We start from the raw sequence: 20146 nt of genomic DNA on the forward strand, positions 1-20146 counted from the left end.
GCCAGGCCACTGTCATAACAAAAATATAGCCACTACTTGGGAAATGGAGGTCTTCCACAAGAGACATAATAACAACAACAACAACAACCCAACACCACCCAAATCTCTAAAAGAAGAGGAGAAAAAAAGAAAGTAGAGGGATGTACTTTGGCACCCCTGAGTAGGTCTGAGTCTGAGATATGCCAGCTTCCTGTGTGGAGTATACGTAAAGAGATTCACTTAAGCCATTTTCAGTTCCACATTAAGAAAGTGTTTCTTTCAATAGATGGTACAGACTGAACCCCAGTTCGAAAAGCATACATTTATTTACCACTGCAGAATCCCAAATAAAGATGTTTCATCTTTGTGCACATCAGCTGCATAGTATTAAAAATGCAAACATCCCTATTGCCTAACTAAAAAGCTGAAACATACAGAGCCTATGGCTAGAGAAGGGGAGACCGTGAGCTGCTTCTAACAACAACAGAAGATATATATGTGTGTCCAAGCTGTAAGTGTTTCTTAGCGGGGTCCTGGGTAGGTCGAAAGTTACATTTAAATTGATCCTTTGTGTTTTAGTCCTTATACTAAAGTAGCAAAATGCCTGGCATTATGCAAGGTGAGGGGGCAGTGGAGGGAAGAATTGTATATTGAAGGAACCAATGAGCAGGCAATGCCTCTCTCCACTCAAAGGCACATTGCTTCCCTCTCCTTGACTCACCCTGGTATCTTTGCCAATGGAGGTGTGAGCAGGGGAGCAGACAGAGGGAAAGCTTGTGGAACAACTCCTGACATTTTGCAGATGGGGAAGGAAAGACACTTTGCGGGGAGCGCGGGAGAACGTAGGCTATTAGGGTTGCTGGGGGGAAGTTCAGTAAAACAAAGGAGAAATTATTCAGATGCTTAGAGGGAGATTTGCTCCCCAGGGACCCCTGTAACATGGAATCCCTGATGTTGTTAACTGCAACTCCCAGCATCCTCAGCTGCAATGGTCTTTGGCTGGGGAATGCTGGGATTTGTAGTCAACAATTTTGGGGATTCCATGTTACAGGGAACACTGCCAGGGATGGGGGACAGATTGTGCCCGCACACCATAGTTACAGTATATCTCCAGCAGCAGCCATACCAGCACTTAAGAGAGTGGGGACAATGGAAATATCTTGACTTCCTAATAGTCCTAGACTTCACATTGTCTCGGATTATACATTTGGTTCTTTCCAAGCTATCCCCTCACTATCTATTGATTAGAGTTGAGAACAAACAGAATCATTAGATTCCACTCTAAAAAACAAATTTCCCTGTTGGCTCTGGAAATGTGCAGGAAGACTTCGAGGCTCTTCTCACGACCAGCCCGCTCTCCCCACACAAGAGCAGCAGTCTGCTCTGGGCGGTTGCAGCAGCCGCCCACTGCCAGCTCTGTCACAGAGCTGGCTGGGGCTGGGGAGTTCGGGGGCTGCGCGGCCCCCAGAAGTCCCAGCATGCCCTGCATGAGCACGCAGGGCATGTGGGAGAGACCCCCGAGCTGGGAGGCTGCTTTTTAGCCTCCCGGTCGGGGGTCTACTCATGAGTTGTCATGCTGTGGAGTTCTGCCGCGGCAGCACACGAGTAAAAAAACTAGGTTTGTGGCGCGCTCGCTCTGCAAACATGCTTTAAGGGCAGGGGCACTGTAGCGGGTTACCCGCTTAGGAACCACTGGGCTCATAGCCCAGCCCGGTGGTTCACACAATGGGAGAAAATCGGGCTAGCCTCCGCTAGCCTGATTTTCTCCCATCGTGTGAATAGCCTCTTAGTATACCCCTGCTAACTTGGCAAAGAGGCATCTTTTACCATGGTGATTCCCTTTATTTAGCAGAGGGAGAGTAACTGGCCCCATCCACCCCCAGTACAGTACTTCCAGTGACTGTTGCTGGGGTGTGTCTTATGTTTCTTTTTAGAATGTGAGCCCTTTGGGGACAGGGAGCCATCTTATTTGTTTGTTATTTCTCTTTGTAAACTGCCCTGAGCCATTTTTGGAAGGGTGGTATAGAAATCGAAATAATAATAATAATAATAATAATAATAATAATAATAATAATATTGGTCTTCCTTGTGCATGTTTTGAGGCATCCAGTAAAATCACTATTCCCCTCCCCTAGAGGCCAGAGGCCTCCAGGCCTGGCAGGAGAATGTAGCAAGGCCCAAGGACATCCCAGGCTGTGCTGCACCCACTTCTCACATATTTCTGGAATGGACCTAGAACCCACCAGAAAGCAGTAAGTTCTGGGCCCATCTGCAAATGCTTCTTCACTAACCCGAAGCTGTGGTTTTGGCCTGGATGACAGAACTCATCCAGAATTCAGGCTGGGACTTTTGTGGCAACAGGAACTTTGACTAAGGACCACTTCATCTCTGGGTGTTCTACCATATATAAAGTCACCCAAGTCTGAAGCTCAGTGAGATAAGCATGGGAGCACCTCTGGATCTGTGATAACGACCACTTCAAGCAAACTACAATGGCGCAGAAGTTGCTGCTTCAAGAAGAAAAGTCATTCAAGGAGCTGTAAAGGAAAAAAACACCCAACTCCAGCCATTTCACATCTCTTTCAGGTGAAAGTGCATCCCTGAGTGGAGAGCTACATTTTACAGGCAAGGGCTGATGCTGTGGGGAGAGAGGAGGGGGGACAACAACGCAAGTACTGTATGCCATCCTATTAATATTAATGTGAGGAAAGGTTGAAGTTTGCTGCTGGCAGTTCAGCTTTAAGATACTTGCCTGGGAGTCAGCCTGCAAGAATGAACAAAACAGATAACATCAGTACGTGAAATGTAACCCTTCTGAGTAAATAAGCGTCGTGGCTGAAGACGCTCAGAGAACACAATCCATTAATAAACACTGAGGGTCCCAGAGCTGACACACTGCCAGATACCACATCGATGACATCAGATTTAAAAACATGCCACAGTGACCATCAATGACTTTGGAGAGCCAGGAAAGAAGAGAAGGGCAATAAGAGCTTAATTGTTTTGGCAAGCAGAGCAACTGGATGTCATCATCTTCCTCCATGCTACGCTGGGTCCTTGATCTCATCCATCGCTTCAAAGGACTGTCTAGTTTAGGGGTTCCCAATCTTAGGTCCCCAGATGTTGTCAAACTACAACTCCCATGGATGAGATCAAAAGGATAATCTAGTTTAGGGCTTCCCAATCTTGAGTTGCTGAACTACAACTTCCATCAACGCCAACCACATTGGCATTTGTCCATTGTGGCTGTGAATGATGGGAGTTGTACTTCAACAACATCTGTGGACCCAAAGTTGGGACCTCTGGTTTCGTTGAAGACAGAAAGAATCAGACCCTGCACTTTCCACTCCTAGGTTGCTGTTCTGCATCCAGCTTGAACCATTACTGAAAGTCCCTGCTGTTTGTTTGATTGATTGCTAGCATGCAGTCAGCTCTGAGTCACAAGAGAGACAGGATCTCAAATGTGCAAAAGGCTTTGTGATGCTAGGAGCTTTCCCAGGCAGCAGGCTTTACCGCGGGTTTACTGCAAGGCTTTTATGCGAGTTCAAAACTGCCCTCCCCCCCCAAAAAAACCAGTGCAAAAAGTGCATTTTTTTTAACCCCAGATTTAAATCGGGCTACATTCTAATGCACAGTGAAAAGCCCAAATTGTGGATGAAGTGCTCCCTGATAGCTCGCAGGGACTTTGGGGTAAATCTGGCCAAAATGTGAACACACACCCTCCATTCCGGAGGAAATGTGGGCTAAAAAATCAAGTGTGGAAAACTTCCTGGTATGAACTGTACAAAGAACAAATGGTCAGTCCAGATATGAAGGGAATAGTGCAGAGACAAAATGGCAACCAGGGCAGGCGGGGGGAAAGCATGTTTTGGAAACATTATTGCCCCCCACAAAAAGCATTCCCTTTGTCAGTGGTGTGCACTACTTTATGAAAAGGTGCAAAACTACACAAGGGCAGGCGGAAATGTGTCCTGTTGCTGAGGCAACCAATGCGACACTCCCTTTCCCCACCCTGTTTGGTGCAGTTCACTAGCTGAAGCAGTATGTGGACAGAAATGCAGGGTGAGGCAAGCATCTAGATGCACATCTAGAAAATGGTGCGGTGCGGATGGATGACATCTGCAGGTGAGTGTGCAACCAGATGTGGATGTCAGTCATATCCACTGCCCCACTTTCACTGGCAGGTTGTGGATGTGCATTCAAGTCCACATCTCCATCCAGCTAAGGGAGAGGGGCCTGTGTTCGCTCCTCTCCCTGGAGGCCCCTCAGAGTGAGGGAGATAATGAAGAAAATAGGGAGGGGTGGAGCTGGGGGCCCCTCAGGAACTGTGGGGCTGGGTTCTTGGAAGCCTTTTGCTCACTTATAGCTATACCCCTGTCTCCACCCACCACCTGCCACAACCAGCCCTGTGTAACTACACACAGCTAGAGCCAGACTGGAGCCAGTGATTTGGTAGTCAAGTCTGGCTATGTAACAGGATTCCTGGCTGGCAACAACAATGAGGAAGAAGCTGTGAGAATCGGAAGCGGGCAGCTTATTGTGCTGAAGCAGCACATCAGGGCTGTGAATGGGCATGAACGATCGATAAGGTGAGGCAGGGTTCTTTTTGTATCCTTAGCAAGTCCACCTCTCGTGTCAAAAAGGGGGCCTCACAAAATCTAGGAACCGCACGGCTGGTAAGGAATCATGAGCCTTTCTGGTGGGGCGGGGAATGGACGGATGGCTGAGAGAGCACAGAACAGCAGCAGATGGATGTAGGGAAGAGGGACTGAAAAACCTCTTCTGTGTGCCCAATTGCTGCATGAATGCCGATGCAAGGGATACAAAACAGCCCCAGTTTGCTGAGCTAATTAATGACCTTGAGGGAGGTTGAAAGGAGATGTGCTCTAATTTTTATATTCAGCACAGCAATCCGAAAGAGGAGGAAGATTTTCTGCTACCTGTGGGGTTCCTAAACAGAAAAGGAGGTGTGTGGGGGTGGGTTGGTTTTGTTTTTGTTTTTTTAAAGAAGGAGAGTGTGGGAGGTGACAGTTAAGAAGTACAAGCAAAGAGGTCTGCGGTGGTAAAACTAAAAGCATGGAATAAGTCCTCTCCTTCTGCAGTGATACTTGGGCTGCATTCAGACGTAATGGATAGCCGCAGTTAATCGTGGCCGGGGTTTCAATTTGAAACTCCAAAACATGCTGCAGATGTGCTGCACACATTTTCTGGTGGGTTGGGGCTGTGTGTGTGTGTGTGTGTGTGTGTGGGATTCCGCTTTCATTACGGGATGGGGAAATTCACATTTGCTAGAATGGGATATGCAGATGGGGCAGGGCAAAGGATGCTGGCGGGGTCTGTCCCACCATAGCAGGGAAGATGTTGCGAGGGGGTGTTGCAGTAAATCAGTCCATCTAGATCCATCACAAATCCGCTGTCTGGCAGCTTGAAGCCCAGTGGGCTCGAACTCTCATGAGAGGGCAAGTCTACAGGGGATATGGTTGTGCTGTGCCCATGAAAAGGGTGATCCTCAACCGTGGACTGCCAAATCATGGGCTGAGCCGCCCACTTAACCACCACTGAACCCAAGGGGCCCCCCTGCTTTAGTGCAGCCCCCAGCGCTGTATGGTAAAAAAATTGAAAAGATTCTCCACTACCTCCCTCTTCTTGAATCCTTCTGAAGCCTTGCATCCATGTGCCATAGCCTGGTCACCTGTGCTGTTGTGGGGTGGGCCAATAGGATGTACATTTACACAAATTCAAAACTCCTGGGTCTGCTCCATCTGTATGCTGTATGCAAATAAGTGGGTGCGGGAAATCATGGGAGTGGGCACTTTCCTCTTCTCCCCCAACCCCAGGGCAGCAGGGGCAACTGCAAGGGCTGTAGGCAAGGGTGCATCTGTGCAGAGTTGCGGATGGTCTGGCAGGGGGCTTGTTTCCGCAGCAGCTTGGCCAATATCCACAGGATCAGGAAAATAGTCTCTGGGATACCCCTGCCCACCGCTTTCCAAAACACAGTAGATCCCCCTTAAACCTCCCCACCCTCTTCTTCTGTGCAGATTTTCACACACCCAAAGGCTATTTTGATACTCCCTTTGTCCTTGCCCAGGCAAGTGCATAGAGGGTAGGAGGGGTAGACAGTGGGTTGGACCTTTTAACCCATTCCAAATTCCTGGGTCCTGGTCCATCGTTGTGCCATATGCAGATTTGCCAGTGTGGGGATTCCTGGGACAGGAGAGCCCTCATTCTCTGGCTACCCCTGGACAGCGGGGTGGTTGTTCCAGGGCAATGGCAAGGGTGCACGTGTACTCATAGGCTGGCGGGCTGGCAGGACAGACGGTATTGCAGCAGCTTGTCTGCAGTCCCCAAGACAAAGAAAGTGGTCTCCAGGGCATCACTCCCTGAGGCTGCCATCCAGAAAACATCCTTGCTCTATTTAGAGCACCCATGGTTTGACACTCTCGTGAGGGAGGTGTTAGTGGGAGAAGGGGATGTTTTGCAGTCTAGATTTATTTCAGATTTCTTGGGGCAATTCTATCCCCTCCCCCCTGATGGGGCTTCTAATGAGTTTTGTGGGGGTGTCCCTGTGGTTTTTCCCTCTCATGCCTGGACAGGGAGCCCTGGGTCAGGTGGCTGTATCCTTGAAGAAGGATTTCAGTTGACCCAAGACTGACCCTGCCTTGATCATGAGTAAGCCTGGTGGGGCACAAATCCCCCCAAAAGTGGAAGGGGTTGGTGGCCCCTTCCCCAACCTTTCTGTGAAAAGAACAGAACTTGGCTTCTCGGGAATCCCTTCTAGGGAGCTGCCTTTCAAACCCTGCCAATAGCACCCCCAACCAAACCATTTGCATGGACAGTGCAGATACCAGGCTGTGGCACAGACCCTTAATTGCAGGGTCTGTCCTGGCTTGCTGCCATATGCAGATCTCCTGAGGTATCGGTGGGAGAGGGAATCCCTGGTTTCCAGCTGTCCCAGGATGGCGGTGTTGCCCCTGGGGTGACACATCTCTACATGGGTGGGCAGGCTAACGGGTTGCATGTTTCTGAAGCAGCTAGGCCGCGGTTCCCAAGACAAGCAAAGTGATCTCCGGGGTACCCCTCCCGATGGCTGCCATCCAAAAAGCAACCTTGCTCTATTTAGAGCCCCAGTGACCAGAGGCTTTTGTGAGAGGGCTGTCTGTGGGAGAAGGGGATGTCCTGCCCTCCCATAATTTTGGAGATCGTGGTTGGCAGTTGCTTCTCCTCCCTCTGATGGCTCTTCTCATGAGTTGTGTGGGGGTGTCCCTGTGGCCTGGCACTCTCTTGAGCTGTGGTTTAACCATCACCAAGGAAGGCTACTTTCAGATGGTGGAACATTGCTGGTCCAACTGCTAGCCCTGCTCATGAGTCAGCTTGGGGGGCATGAAACCCCCAAAAGGGGAAGGGGCTGAGCTGCCCTTTCCCAGGTTTTCTGTGAAAAAGATAGAATTTGACTGCTCCTGAATCCCTGCTTGTGGCAGCCCCTCAAACCCAGACAAGAGTGTCACCCCACACAAAAAAATAGTCCTGGCTGTAGAGGGGATGCCTGGTGCAGGCTGGCTATTGCTGCCACGAGGGGTCCATTTGCCAGGGCATACCCACTTGTGTGGACAGTGTAGGAACAGGGGTCAAGCATGGACCTTTAAACCCGTTCCAGGTTCCTGGGCTGGGTCCAGCATAGTGCCGTATGCAGATCTCCTGGTGCAGGGATTCCCGGGAGAGGAGAGCCCCAATTTCCTGCTGGCCCAGGACATTGGGCTTACTCTTCAGGACTGTGGGCAGTGGCAGACATCCCCACAAGGGTGTACGGTCTGGCAGGGTGCAGAGTTTGACAGCAGTTTGGCGGCAGTCACTGAGACCAGAACACCACTCAGCCAAGTGCCCGTTCCAGCGGCTTTCCTGCATAGAGCATCTCCCCTCTCTCCCCATAGTCTGCCACACTCATGAGAGAGCATTACCTGGGGTAATGGGCTAGGTCTCCAGCATGATAACGTCCAAGATGGATCATCACAGGCGGACCTTCTCATGAGCAAGATTTAACGAGCAAATATTTCCCCAATATCCCTCAAAGGGGAAGGGGCTGACTGCTCCTTCCCCAACCTATATGTGAAAAATAATAGAACTTTGCTGCTCTGCCTTTTACACCTGACCCCGGTCTCCCCCCCTCCAGCAAAGTGTTCCCTTCCCACCACTATGATGGAGTACCCTGCTTATATTGCCACTTGGAGTGCTGATGCTTGTGAACATACATAACAGTGGCTCTCTTCCCTTGGAGCAGAGCACTTGGTGCCCATCCTGTTATGCCATGCCCTTGCCCTGCCACTTGCCAGGTGGGAGGAGCAAGGGACAGAGTGGGAATGGGGGCTGGCTGCCCCTGAGCAGCTGTTCATCTTGACAGGTTGACAAGTCCAGGCTGCGGTGTAGCAGCATCCCTGTAGCCTGGCAACTCCATTGCTGCCTAGGAGGGGCAGGGCTGGTTTTCCCAAGAGGCTGCCAGCAAGAAGCACTGAAAGCATGGAGCAGCCAAGTCCTCAGGTGGGTCTGGGCCGCCACCTCCATGATTGTGGTTTGGAAACTGATGTGAAACTGCAGTCATAGCTGAGTTGGCAGTCAGACATAATGAGGCTATTCACACAATGGGAGAAAATCGGGTTAGCGGAGGCTAGCCCGATTCTCTCCCATTGTGAGAACCACCGGGCTTGGCTGCGAGTCCAGTGGTTCTTAAGGGGTCACCCGCTTAAGTAGCCTGGTGCTTAAACCCGGTTTTTAAAACCATGTGTCGTTGTGCTGTGGCTTCGCGCTGTGGCAACTCACGAGGAGACCCTCGATTGGGAGGCTTAAAAGCAGCCTCCTGGCTCAGGGGTCTCTCCAGCATGCTCTGTGCACTTCTGCAGGGCATGCTGGAGCTTCAGAGGGCCATGTGGCCCCTGAACTCCCAAGCCCACACTGGCTCCATGATGGAGCTGGCAGTCGTGTGGGGGGGCCACCCTCCCTACTAACCCTCTCCAGGCGGCTCCCACTAATCGTGGGAACTGCCTCAATGTCTGAATGGGGCCTTGGGGTTATTAGCTTCTACCGAGCTTAAGGCTCTGCCCCTTGCTCCCCCTCTTGATTCTCCAGACCCTGGGCCAGACCCATCTTGTGAGATCAACCACTGTCTCCACTTACAACAGGAAATGCGTAAGTCATTTTCTGTCTGAAGTAAGCCTTGTCTCAGTTTCCAGGTCTCCTTGGCCCTGGTGTGGTGTTTGTCCTCTCTGGCTTGTCTACTTTGAACTTACTGTTTACTGTTTATTTGTTTATTTCAGCCCAAGGCCAGCATTACTTTGAACTTGGGCTTTCTGTAGGAACTCTGACTTCTGATATTGTCTGCCCGGCTTGACCCTGAACTCCTCTCTTTGGCTTCTGGCTTCCTGCTTAGCCCCTGGCTTCTGGTTTGTGCTCTCAGCTCCACCCTTGGCTCTGCCCTGACCTACAGCTCATTTTGTGAACTTGATCAGCCCACTCAGTTGCTGACCCCTGACTCTGACTCTGACCTTCTCTTCTGTCCCTTGATTCCAGAGTGACTGCTGTACCACCACACACACACACCCAGCCGCAATCCTGACCTTGGACCCTGAGCCACTTCAAGGAAGCTGCCTGTGATGGCTTGGCCTGACAGGGATGCAGGTTCTCAGGGTGTGTGTGTGTGTGTGTGTTGCATTTCACCTTAAAGCCCCTTGGCAGTTTGTACCCATTGGGCAAGTATTTCGGTAGTGTTCTGTTAACTTGCTAACATCAAGATTAGGTTGCACACATCCAAGCACTACAATTCGCTTCCGCTAATCTGACCAGTTTTTCCCGATAGGCATGTGCAATGCAGATATTACCCATTGTTCTCAGCCGCTTGCCCCATGGCCTTTCCCTAAGGTCCTGCCCCATTTGGTCTTATTCCAGTGGCAACAGTTGTGTGATAAGCATACTAGCACCCCCATGAGCTAGAAATTATACAAGCCAATAGTTGAAACATCCATTCTTTCCAAACCTTTTGGGCACAGCTGTAACTGCAAGCAAAACCAGGTGACTGAAGAGACACAGTGGTCCTCTGGGTTTGAGAGATTGAAAATCAGTAGGCTCATTCACAGGATCCTCATCTGGGAAGGAGAGGTGTCTGGTCAAGGTAGGGGAGCCGGATGTGCTTCTGATTGGTGGTTGTGTGAACCCCAAAGATCAAGGTAGGAGGCAGGAGGCAGGAAGAGTGATCGTTTTGGAGGTGGGAGCTGAGTAGGATCAGCACACACTACCCAGATTCTCTCCACAGTATTTTTCTGGGATGAGAGAAAAGCTGTCCAGCCCAGCGCCTGCCTGCCACACAATCACTTTCCCCGCCTCCTAACTAGATCTTTGAGGTTTACATAACCTCCAGGCAGGAGTGCACCAAGCTCTCCTACTCTGGCTAGGCACTCCTCCTAGTCGGATGGGGGGGTCATGTGACATAGCCCACTGCCTTGTGTGATTTTTACATAAACTCTTCCCAGTGCCACAAAACTCCAGCTTTGGAGACAGCTAGTGAAGCTGGCAATTGCAATGACAGTCCCTTACACCTCTGGGATTGGGAATCTCAGAGGAAATAAGGACTTCTGCTTTTCACAACTGTGATCACATTAAGCCATTCATCCCATTGATTCCTCTTACAAAACCGGCACATAGGCATACTCACAAATGCAAGGGGCAATTACATCATCACTGGCTCATCGTACAAGTGAATCACACAGTCAAGAAAATGAAAAGGCACAGAATTGCAGTAGTAGTCCAAGAATGACTGACTCAGTGTTCTGGTAGTCAGGAAAGAGTCACTTGGGGGTCATTACAAGCATCTTTATTGACCAATTTGTTATATTTACATACCACTATCTGGACAGTTCAAAGAAAAGTGAGAAAAGTGGAGCCACATGCTAAATCCACCTAGGCCACATTTCAGATTTCTCCTAGTCAGGCCAACAGACCGTGCTCACCTCTCCCTCCTTTAATAAAGGATTTACTGCTCTCTGATGTCAGTTTCTCATTTTGTAAGTTGGACAGGATATTGCTTTTTCTATTCTCAAATTGGTTCCCTTGTGGCCTGCAAGAGATATCAATATTTTAGGGATGTGCGAAACATTTTGTATACAAAACGTTTTGTACCCAAAACAGCCCGTTTCGGATGTTTTGTAGACTAAACAAAACACCTATTTTCCAGATCCAAAAGTTTTGTATACAAAACAAAACGTCCCTGTTTCGGCTACAAAACGTTTTGTTGTTTCGGACCTCCTTTGTGGTGATCTCTGAATCAGTCTCCATTTTGTGTTTGATATCTCTTTGAATTTCCCACCCTTCCAGCCTTCCCATCAGTGACCTAAAGCATGGGCTGACCTGCTGACAATTCCATCCTTGTTCCCCATTGGCTCTTTTGCTTCTCCCACTCTTTACTGACCCCACATTGGCCAGGGGAAGGGTCGAAGAAGGGGCAAGGGTGGGGGGGAGTTCAAGGAGGGGTTTTCAATTCATTCAAGTCAGTAGTCACCATTCTGCCTCTCTGTCTCATTGAAAAGAGAGAGAGAGAGAGAGAGAGAGAGAGAGAGAGAGAGAGAGAGAGAGAGAACACTAGTTTGCAGCATTGCATTCCTTAAGTTGTCATGATGCCATGCCATTGCCTATGCCTGCCTTGTTGCCAGCCTGAGCCCAGCCTGCTATGGCTACTGCATGTCAGCCTGGGAATGGATTCAGGGGCAGAAGAGTGGGTTGGGTAATAGTGCCCCAATGGGTGCCTGCCAGGCTGCCACCACCCAGATTCCAAAGGAATTGGGCAAAGGGCTGATTATTTGTGATTTGTTAAAATTTATGCATCTTTAAGATTTTTCCTGATAGGGAATAATTGAGGTTTCGGCAGCCCCGTAACTCCACTTGGGAGGCACCGGGGTGGCCCAGAGCGAGTAGTGGTGTAGTGCACATAGGGTGCCAACCACTCCCATGGGTTGCTAACCCATGGGGTGCTGGGTTCTGTTTTTTTCTGTGGTGTTCTGAGCATAGATTCTCTGGTAGCATATGAGAATAGATTCTTGTTTATCACTGAAAATCTCTTATGCTACCAGAGAATCTATACCAAACACCTCAGAAACAACAAAACCCAGTAACCCACGGGCTTGTGGGTATGGGGGTGGTTGGCACCCTATGTGCACTACACAATCACTCGCTCTGGGCAACCCCAGTGGAATTATGGGGGCCCCCAAATGGAATTATGGGGCTGCTGAAACCTCCATTATTCCCTATGGGAGAAATCTTAAAGACTCATAAACTTCAACAAATCACACAAAAAATCAGCCCTTTGCCCAATTCCTTTGAAATAATTCTGGTAGCTTCCTTGGCCCCATTGGGCACTACCATCCACCACACTCCGCTCTGGGCCACCCCTTTCCCCTCGATGTGAAGTGATACATTTGCTGGAATTTCCATTATTCCCTATGGGAAAATTCTTAAAGATGCGTAAACCTAAACAATTCACACAAAAAACAGCCCTTTGCCCAATTCCTTTGAAATTTGGGTGGTAGCTTTCACCCTTTGGACACTACCACCACCACCCACTCTTTTTGCCCTGAGACCCTTTTTAAAAATCCAAATCGATTCAGATTCGGATTCTGAAAATTCGGCTACAAAACAAAACAGGGGTGATTCGGATTAAGAAAATTTGGGTACAAAACAAAACGGGGGTTTTTCGATTCAGATACAAATCAAAACAAGAAAATTCCGAAATGCACACCCCTACAATATTTTAAAACATGGGAGTTCTTTATGTCTGATAATATGATTGTGACTATTTGCCATCATACAGCACCTTTGCGAAGGAGGAATAATAAAAGCTGGATGTTTTTCCTTTTTAGATTAATTTCAAGATGTAGATGACAGGAATGCTCCTGTCTGAAATGTTTCCAGGCGCAGGCATTTTGAAAGTTGGCGGAATAAATCTCCATGAATCTGAACTGTGCCAAGATTTCAGAGTGTGCTCCAATTTGACAACATTGTGACAAGCCAGGGAAATCAAATCTCTCCATTCGCTTCTTAGAACACAATGGTTACTCCTTCCTCTCGAACAACAGCTGCTTTGCTTCACAGTAAGGTCGTTCACATGACCAGTTTATCTGGGCCTGGGGAGGGCTGGTGGGGAGGCAGGCTCCTACCTGCCTCCCCATTGATGGTCAGGAGGCTCCTTTACACTGGCTGCCCATGTGCCCACATGAGCGATGGGACAGTGAGTGGTAGAGACAGGATCTGGAGGATGTCCTCTTCCAGCATCCCACAATGAATGCACTGCACGAAGAGCACGGTGTATTGGGGGATTTCTCCATGGCTGGGCATTCCTGCTGTCCAGCTCTATGGACACTTGAGCTGCAGGCAGCCTGAACATCTACACAACTGATCCTGGTGCTCCACACGACCAGCCCTACCCAAGTAGGACTGTACATGCCTGGGGAGGGCTGGTCGTGTGAACATATTCGACTAGCACTGCTGCTTCCAAGTATCTCAAAAAGCTGGACAGCAGGTTCAGCAAATCACATGATACAGTCTAGGAAGGACTCCACTGTGAAGTATACTCAGCAAAACCATGTGGCAACTTGGCAGGGGGAGGAAAGGAAGAAAGAAGGTTGCATTTTTAAAATGATAATCCACATAAAAAACAAAGGTCAGGGAGAGGGCTAGGCTAAAACCTCTCTCTGATGTGCAGGGAATTGTTTTAATGTAAGGGAGCAGTCAAATTTGTGACTCTCACATCTACTGTCCAAAATGGTACAATCTGCTGCATTGTTCTTTTGAACATCCGTCTTGGCTTTCATTTGTAATTATTACATTATCAACTGCTTGCCTTTGTGACAAATGGAGAGGGTGAAGTTGAGTGGGAGGATCACCCTGGGTCCCCAGATGTTGTTGGGCTACATTTCCCATCCTCCCCAGCTAGATGGGAGTTGTATTCCAGCAACATCTGGGGACCTATGTTTGGGAATCACTAATCCAGATAATTTCTATCTTACAACCACACACACTACTCACCATGAATTCGCACTTTTCATCCCGCACAAGGGAAACCCTTCCATGCTGCACACGTCCTTCATGGGTAAATCTGATGATGGGTAAGGAGTGAATCCTCCAAGAGTCCTCCCACTCCCACTTGCAACCTGTCATCCAATATATCACTGAATGAAGGACAGATCATTACCTTTTCTCTTGGTTGCATGGCAATGGCAACAACTTCTTCACAATTTGCCAAGGGAAGGAGAAGGCCTTCTTGCCTTGATGTGGCCTGGAACTGGAGGAAACAAGGAAGGGGAAAGGACTTGGTCTCCATCTCCTGTTGCTGAGGGTCCATGAAGGCAACATCTTCAATGTCTTTCTGATAGCCGGCCAGCGATAGGTACAGTGCTGCTTGGAATCACTGTGGCATTGGTCTTGGTTCAAATGTGTACAGGGAAGCTTGATGATCTCATTGCAGACACTAGAGGGAGATCATTTTCTATATTGGTGTAATACATGGTGGACTCCATTGGAAACCTAAGGTGAAGTCAGGGTTGTCCCAGCATCAACTGATTATTTCAACCCACGCTCACATATGCACATGCATTCTAGCCTTACAGATGTTTTATCCAAGTGTGCAGTTGCAAGCCATCTGTGTAAAAAGGTTTTCAGAAGAGAAAAAGGGAACCTTCTAAGCACAGGCTGAGATCTGAATATGTGTGAAATTCTTCACAAGATAAAGTAACATGCATTTTTAAAAGACTGAAAAAAATAATGTGTTTGTCCCGGTTCTGTTTCTCAACTCTGAAGTTTTATTGCAGAGGAATCAAAGTCTTTCTATTAGACTTAAAAGAATTTCACTGCAGGACCTTATCCTGTACCAAATTTTAAAAAGAGAATCATTTATAGATGGTAATGTATTTTAATTATGGAGACATAAATTGCATTGCTGAATATGAAGGCTGAATTAGAGAAAAACCCAGCCAAGTGACAGAACAATCAGAAAACCTCTTATTCGTATTTTTGTAGAAGCATTTTGCAGTTATCCTGTGACAATTCTGGGCTGGTATTATTTTTTAGAGGAATGAAACTGTCATGTTTAATGTTTTTATTAGACTTGCTTGGCCTTAGCAGTACCCTTTGGACATGAATAGGACTGTGGAGCAGTGGCGAGGTTGTGTGATTCTGGCAAAGCAAGGTATGTTATTATCCCTTGGGCAGCATGTTATGCTGAAGCCCTCCCACCTTGTCACTTATTGAATAGTATAAGGTCACTGTAAAAAGTGACACGATATTTTCTAGGGGTGCTACGATAATGTTTCAGGTTTGATTTCTAATGTCGACATTATAGTTCTGCTGGTGCAGATACATATTCTGAAGACTCCTTAAGTCTGGTTGTTTTCATTTAAGTTCAGTTGGGAACATGTTTCTCAGTAGCTGGGGGCATGAACTCTTGAACATGCTGATCAAAGAAAACAGTGAGATGTGGCTGAATATGGCATATTTTGTGGAGTTTTGTGTACAAGGTCTGCAAAGAGCAACTGTGAAACTGAAAGGCTTTCCCTTGACCTCTGCCGTGAAGTCAGGTAAGTCGCTGGGTGCACACAGTTGTTCTCCATTCTCAACTAATCAGATATGATCTAGAGGCCAGTGAAACTGGCATGGATTTGAAAGTCCTTGTCAGTTTCACCTTGACAGTGAAGGGGGCATCTCCAAGTCAAGCTTGTCAGTTTCACCTTTGGGTCTCTGAACCGAAGAAGGATGTTGTTCACAAGCCAGTTCTTCCCACACTCGTAAGCTGTTCGCCAGCGGTTATGTTCTATCCAAGTGAAACAATGCCCTCTGAATTCTTGGAATGCTGCTGTGACTCTGTGCCTTTTCATTTACTTCAGTACCAATCACATGCCACAGATAGAGAGGGGAGGACAGTTTTCACAATGCCTCCCGACATGGCATGCCACCCAAAGGACAATCACATACCCTGCTTTGCCTGGATTGCACCGTACTACTCCCCCACTGTCCTATCAATGTCCAGGGAAGAGCTCTGAGGCCTTGCAAGTCTAAGAAAAACACTCAACATGCCCATTTCTTTCCTCCCCAAAATAATACCAGCCCAGTGGATAGCTGTCAGCTCAAGACCTCGAAAGCTGAAAATATGGAAGGTTTGTAGGCACTGTTTCTCAGCATGCCGACCTACTCAGAGGGAGTCCCTCCACTCCACGGCATGTGAAAAGAGGGCTGCTCTAAAATGCCAGCAATTTCGCAGGCTTCTGTGAGTGGAACCAATGCTTTACCTATTTAATATGACATGTTTTTTGTTTTCTTAAAATTGAACCTGTCTGATTTTCTCCCCTCTGCAACAGATAAAGGCCTTGGCAGCATTGCGTCTGAGCCCAACAGTACATCACCCCTTGCCTCTGGGTAAGGAATGAAGCACAGAAGTCAGTCAGGCATCTGGGCAGTTAGTGACAAGCTGGCTTCCTTCCTGTGACACAAACGAAATAAAAAATGGCATGAACAAGGAAGACGGATAGAAAAAGTGGAGGGGTCCCCCTCCCCCAGTTTGCCTAGGGCAGTGAAATTCCCAGGGCCTGGCTGGATAGCTCTCTCCTCAAATAGGATATGCCAACTGTTTAATAATATAAGAAGTGAGACTCTTCCAGCTGTGCCTTTTGCAGCTTCATAACAAGCAATATTTCCATCAGTTCAGCAGGGGATTTTGCTGGCAAGATTGCAGTAGGCTTGACAGAAAGGACTCTTTCTAGTCCCTGAATAACTAGCATCTTTCTTTGGCCTTCACTGAGAGCTGCCTCGGTGTGACATTTTAACCTATGCGCATCTTTAGACCTGTGTGAGCCGATGTCACTGGTGGTGGTTGGTAAGCGATGTAGCATATAGGGCTGTGGCAGGAGGGTCTTTTGCCCTTTGCCTGGGGAAACAGTGGCTCACTTGCATTGCTCCACTCCTCAACCCACCACGTGCCCCCTTCATCTTTGCAGGGGCCACCTGATAGGCCTGTTGCAAGGATTGCCTCTGGGTCACCCAAAAGATCCTTGGTGGTGTGGTGGTGAACTGGGCTCAGAAGATGCAAGACCAATCCCGGCCTCTGCAACCCCTTCAGCAGTGAAGGAGCACAACTCCAACAGCCTGACCAGAGAAGTTACAATAGCCAAGTGGTGGATGGGGTGGTGGGGGCAGCAGTAGCTCAGTGGCAGAGCACGTGCTTTGCATGCAGCATGTCCCAGATTCCCTCCCTGGCATCTCTAGGTAGGGCTGGGAAAGAGCCCTGTCTGAAACGCTGCCAGTCAGTGTAGATAATACTGATGTAAGTGGACCAAGGGTCTGACTCAATAAGAGGCAACTTCCAATTGTTGGAAGTGAAGGACCCTGCGCTGGCTCATGCCTCAGTGACAGAGGGGGACAGAATAGTGAGTCAGAGGGCTAGAGGAGTCAAGACTTTGGTCATCCCTTCTCTACTGCTCTGATGCTATCCCTTTGATATGTAGATTGCTACTCTCAGGGACTTCCTGCCTGCCTGCCTGCCTCTTCCTCCTTCCCCTTCTTCTCCCTTGCAACACTCACACTCCTCTCTCCCTGCACCATGTGTGCAGAGATGCCGAAACCATCCCTCTGCATCCAGCTAGCTAGCTAGACTAGAGATCCCATCTCTCCACTTTCCTATCTAGAATGAAGTTCTCCAATAAAGACTCCTTATATTGATTTGAAACTATGAACTGGCTCCAAGTTTCTTTTACTCTCAGCATACATGCATGCCTTGTCAGACTCGGCTGTGTTTTACTTCTGTGCACTCTGCTGTAACAGAAGGATATCTCTTACCAGAGAGAATTCCCAACACCAATGTACTCCTTCTCCCACCTCTTTTCTGCTGAAAATTTGCCTGGAGCATTTCCGGATGGGGCTTTTAGTTCACCTATCCTCCAGAGCGGAGAGTGTGCATTCACATATCGGCCAGATTTACCCCGAAGTTCCTGTGAGCTATTGGGGAGCATTCCACACATGATTTGGGTTTTTAATTAGGCATTGGAAAGTGGCCCAGCGTGTGTTTGGGTTTTGCATCAGTTTGGGGGGCAAATTCGAACTTGCAGTAAAGCCTCGCAGTAAACCTGTGGTGAAGCCTGCTGTCTGAAAATGCTCCTGGTTCCAGAGGTTGCTTTTCTTTTGAAAATGCAGGCATTAAGGGTTGAAATAATGCATTTAAGTACAGTGTGCAATTGGTTCCTTATGTGAAAGCTAGATGTGCACCCCCAGAGCAGCCTGGAACCATAACCTCCCTTGTAGACCAGGAAGCTCTTCTCACAAACAATAAGAAGAGCTTCGGGCGGGTCTGTGGGGAGAGCGGGTTAACTTACCTCTCCCCGCAGATGTTTGCTGAGCTGTCCCTGGGCAGTGCGGATCAGGGGCCCCCTGGCCCCCACAAGTTCCCAAATGCCCCGTTCAAGCGCGTGGGGCATTTTTGGGAGCTCCCCCCACCCCATGGCAGGAGGTTTGTTGTAGCCTCTTGGTCGGGGGTCTCCTTGTGAGTCGCCACGCCATGGAACCACAGCATGGCAACTCACGATTTTAAAAAGTGAGGTTAGCAGAGGTCCGCTAACCTCATCTAAGGGGAGGGCTACTTTGGCAGGCTAGCCACCGTTGGACCACTGGGCTTGTCTGCGAGCCCAGTGGGTCTCACGATGGAGGAAAGCCAGACCGGGCTCCCTTAGCCTAGTTTTCCTCCATCACGTGAATAGCCTCCAAGTATCAGTTGGTGTAGACTTGCCATTCTTATAATGTCATTCCTGAGTAGTAGATCCTATAATGATCAACCTGCAAAGCATATCAGAAGAGAGCAACATAAAATGATGCAAGGGCCAGAAGCTCTAAATTGAAAGGCCAGTAGCAAGACAAGGATGTATATAGCTTGGCCATACAGTGGGCTGACGTCCCCTTGGGCACCTGTATAAAAGACCTTCATTGATAATGAGAATTAATAACATGTTAGAATATAAAGTTGCATATGCAGATTATAGAACTCGAGTGCCAAGGCTATTAATGGTTTTAAAGTAAGCTGAAACAGAAGGTTGGATGTGCCCATACCAGATGATGGTACACTTTCATTAGTCTTTTTGTTTTAATAGCCCAGCTTGTTCTTAGTGCATTAATGTTAGGAGAGATCACTACAAAATTATGTACAGATGGTATTTGACACCAAATCACTTGTTTAAAATTTACTATCCAGGGAGGGAAAGATATTGGAAATGTCAATGTTCCAGCCGTGATTTTGTAGATTTGTAGGACTGTGACAGTGATGATTTTTTTGAGAATTGTTTTGTCCTTTCTTTCTTTCTTTCTTACATTTATATTCTGCTCTTCCTCCAAGGACCCCAGAGCGGTGTACATAGTTTCGTTTCTCCTCACAACAACCCTGTGAAGTAGGTTCAGCTGAGAGAGAAGTGACTGGCACAGAGTCACCCAGTAAGCATCATGGCTGAATGGGGATTTGAACTCAGGTCTCCCCGGTCCTTGTCCAGAACTTTAACCACTACGCCACACTGGTGGTGTAAGAGAGGTGTAAGAGAAGCAAGAGGGGATATTCTCTGTCTTCATGACTAAGTAATGGTTGAGTTACTTAAAATATGTTGTTTCTAAAGACCATTATCTCCCAAGTTACTCGGCAGATACCGATGCAACCCCAATGTACTATCATTACATGAATGACTTTTCAACACCTGGAATTTTACACTGATGTCTAAAAGTGTGTCTAGCATGTGTCAGGTAGCATGATGGTAAGCCATCCTAGAAGATCTTTGTGAACACTTGCTCTCAATTTCTGTTGCACATGACCATCCATTTTAAGCTGGATGTTTACTTGTACTTTTCTATTATGTGGTCAGTCAAATTGTTGTATAATGTTGTTGTAATTCTATTTATATGTGTGGAAAGTCTGAGAAGAAGGAGAAGAGGAGGAGGAGGAGGAGGAGGAGGAGGAGGAGGGAGAAATTACTATAAATAAAAAGTGATCAGTTTTGGAAATAAAACCTGTGTCTTTAATGTTCATTTCAAATAAGTCTCCTTAAATTATTTAAGTGGTATGTTCATGATACGATGCTGGTCTGTTGCCTGATTCAACTACTGCCTGCATAATCAG

At 47.9% G+C, this 20146-nt stretch overlaps 1 long non-coding RNA gene across 1 annotated transcript; it reads left to right on the forward strand.

Annotated features, from left to right (window-relative positions):
* Positions 1–4437: 4437 nt before the first annotated feature.
* On the forward strand, positions 4438–19719 carry LOC128340611 (uncharacterized). The gene is made up of 3 exons (XR_008313831.1): positions 4438–4568; positions 16362–16419; positions 19379–19719. It is a non-coding gene; the product is annotated as an uncharacterized LOC128340611 (long non-coding RNA).
* Positions 19720–20146: the final 427 nt, after the last annotated feature.

This window comes from Hemicordylus capensis, chromosome 1 (assembly GCF_027244095.1).
Source record: "Hemicordylus capensis ecotype Gifberg chromosome 1, rHemCap1.1.pri, whole genome shotgun sequence".
Lineage (NCBI taxonomy): Eukaryota > Metazoa > Chordata > Lepidosauria > Squamata > Cordylidae > Hemicordylus > Hemicordylus capensis.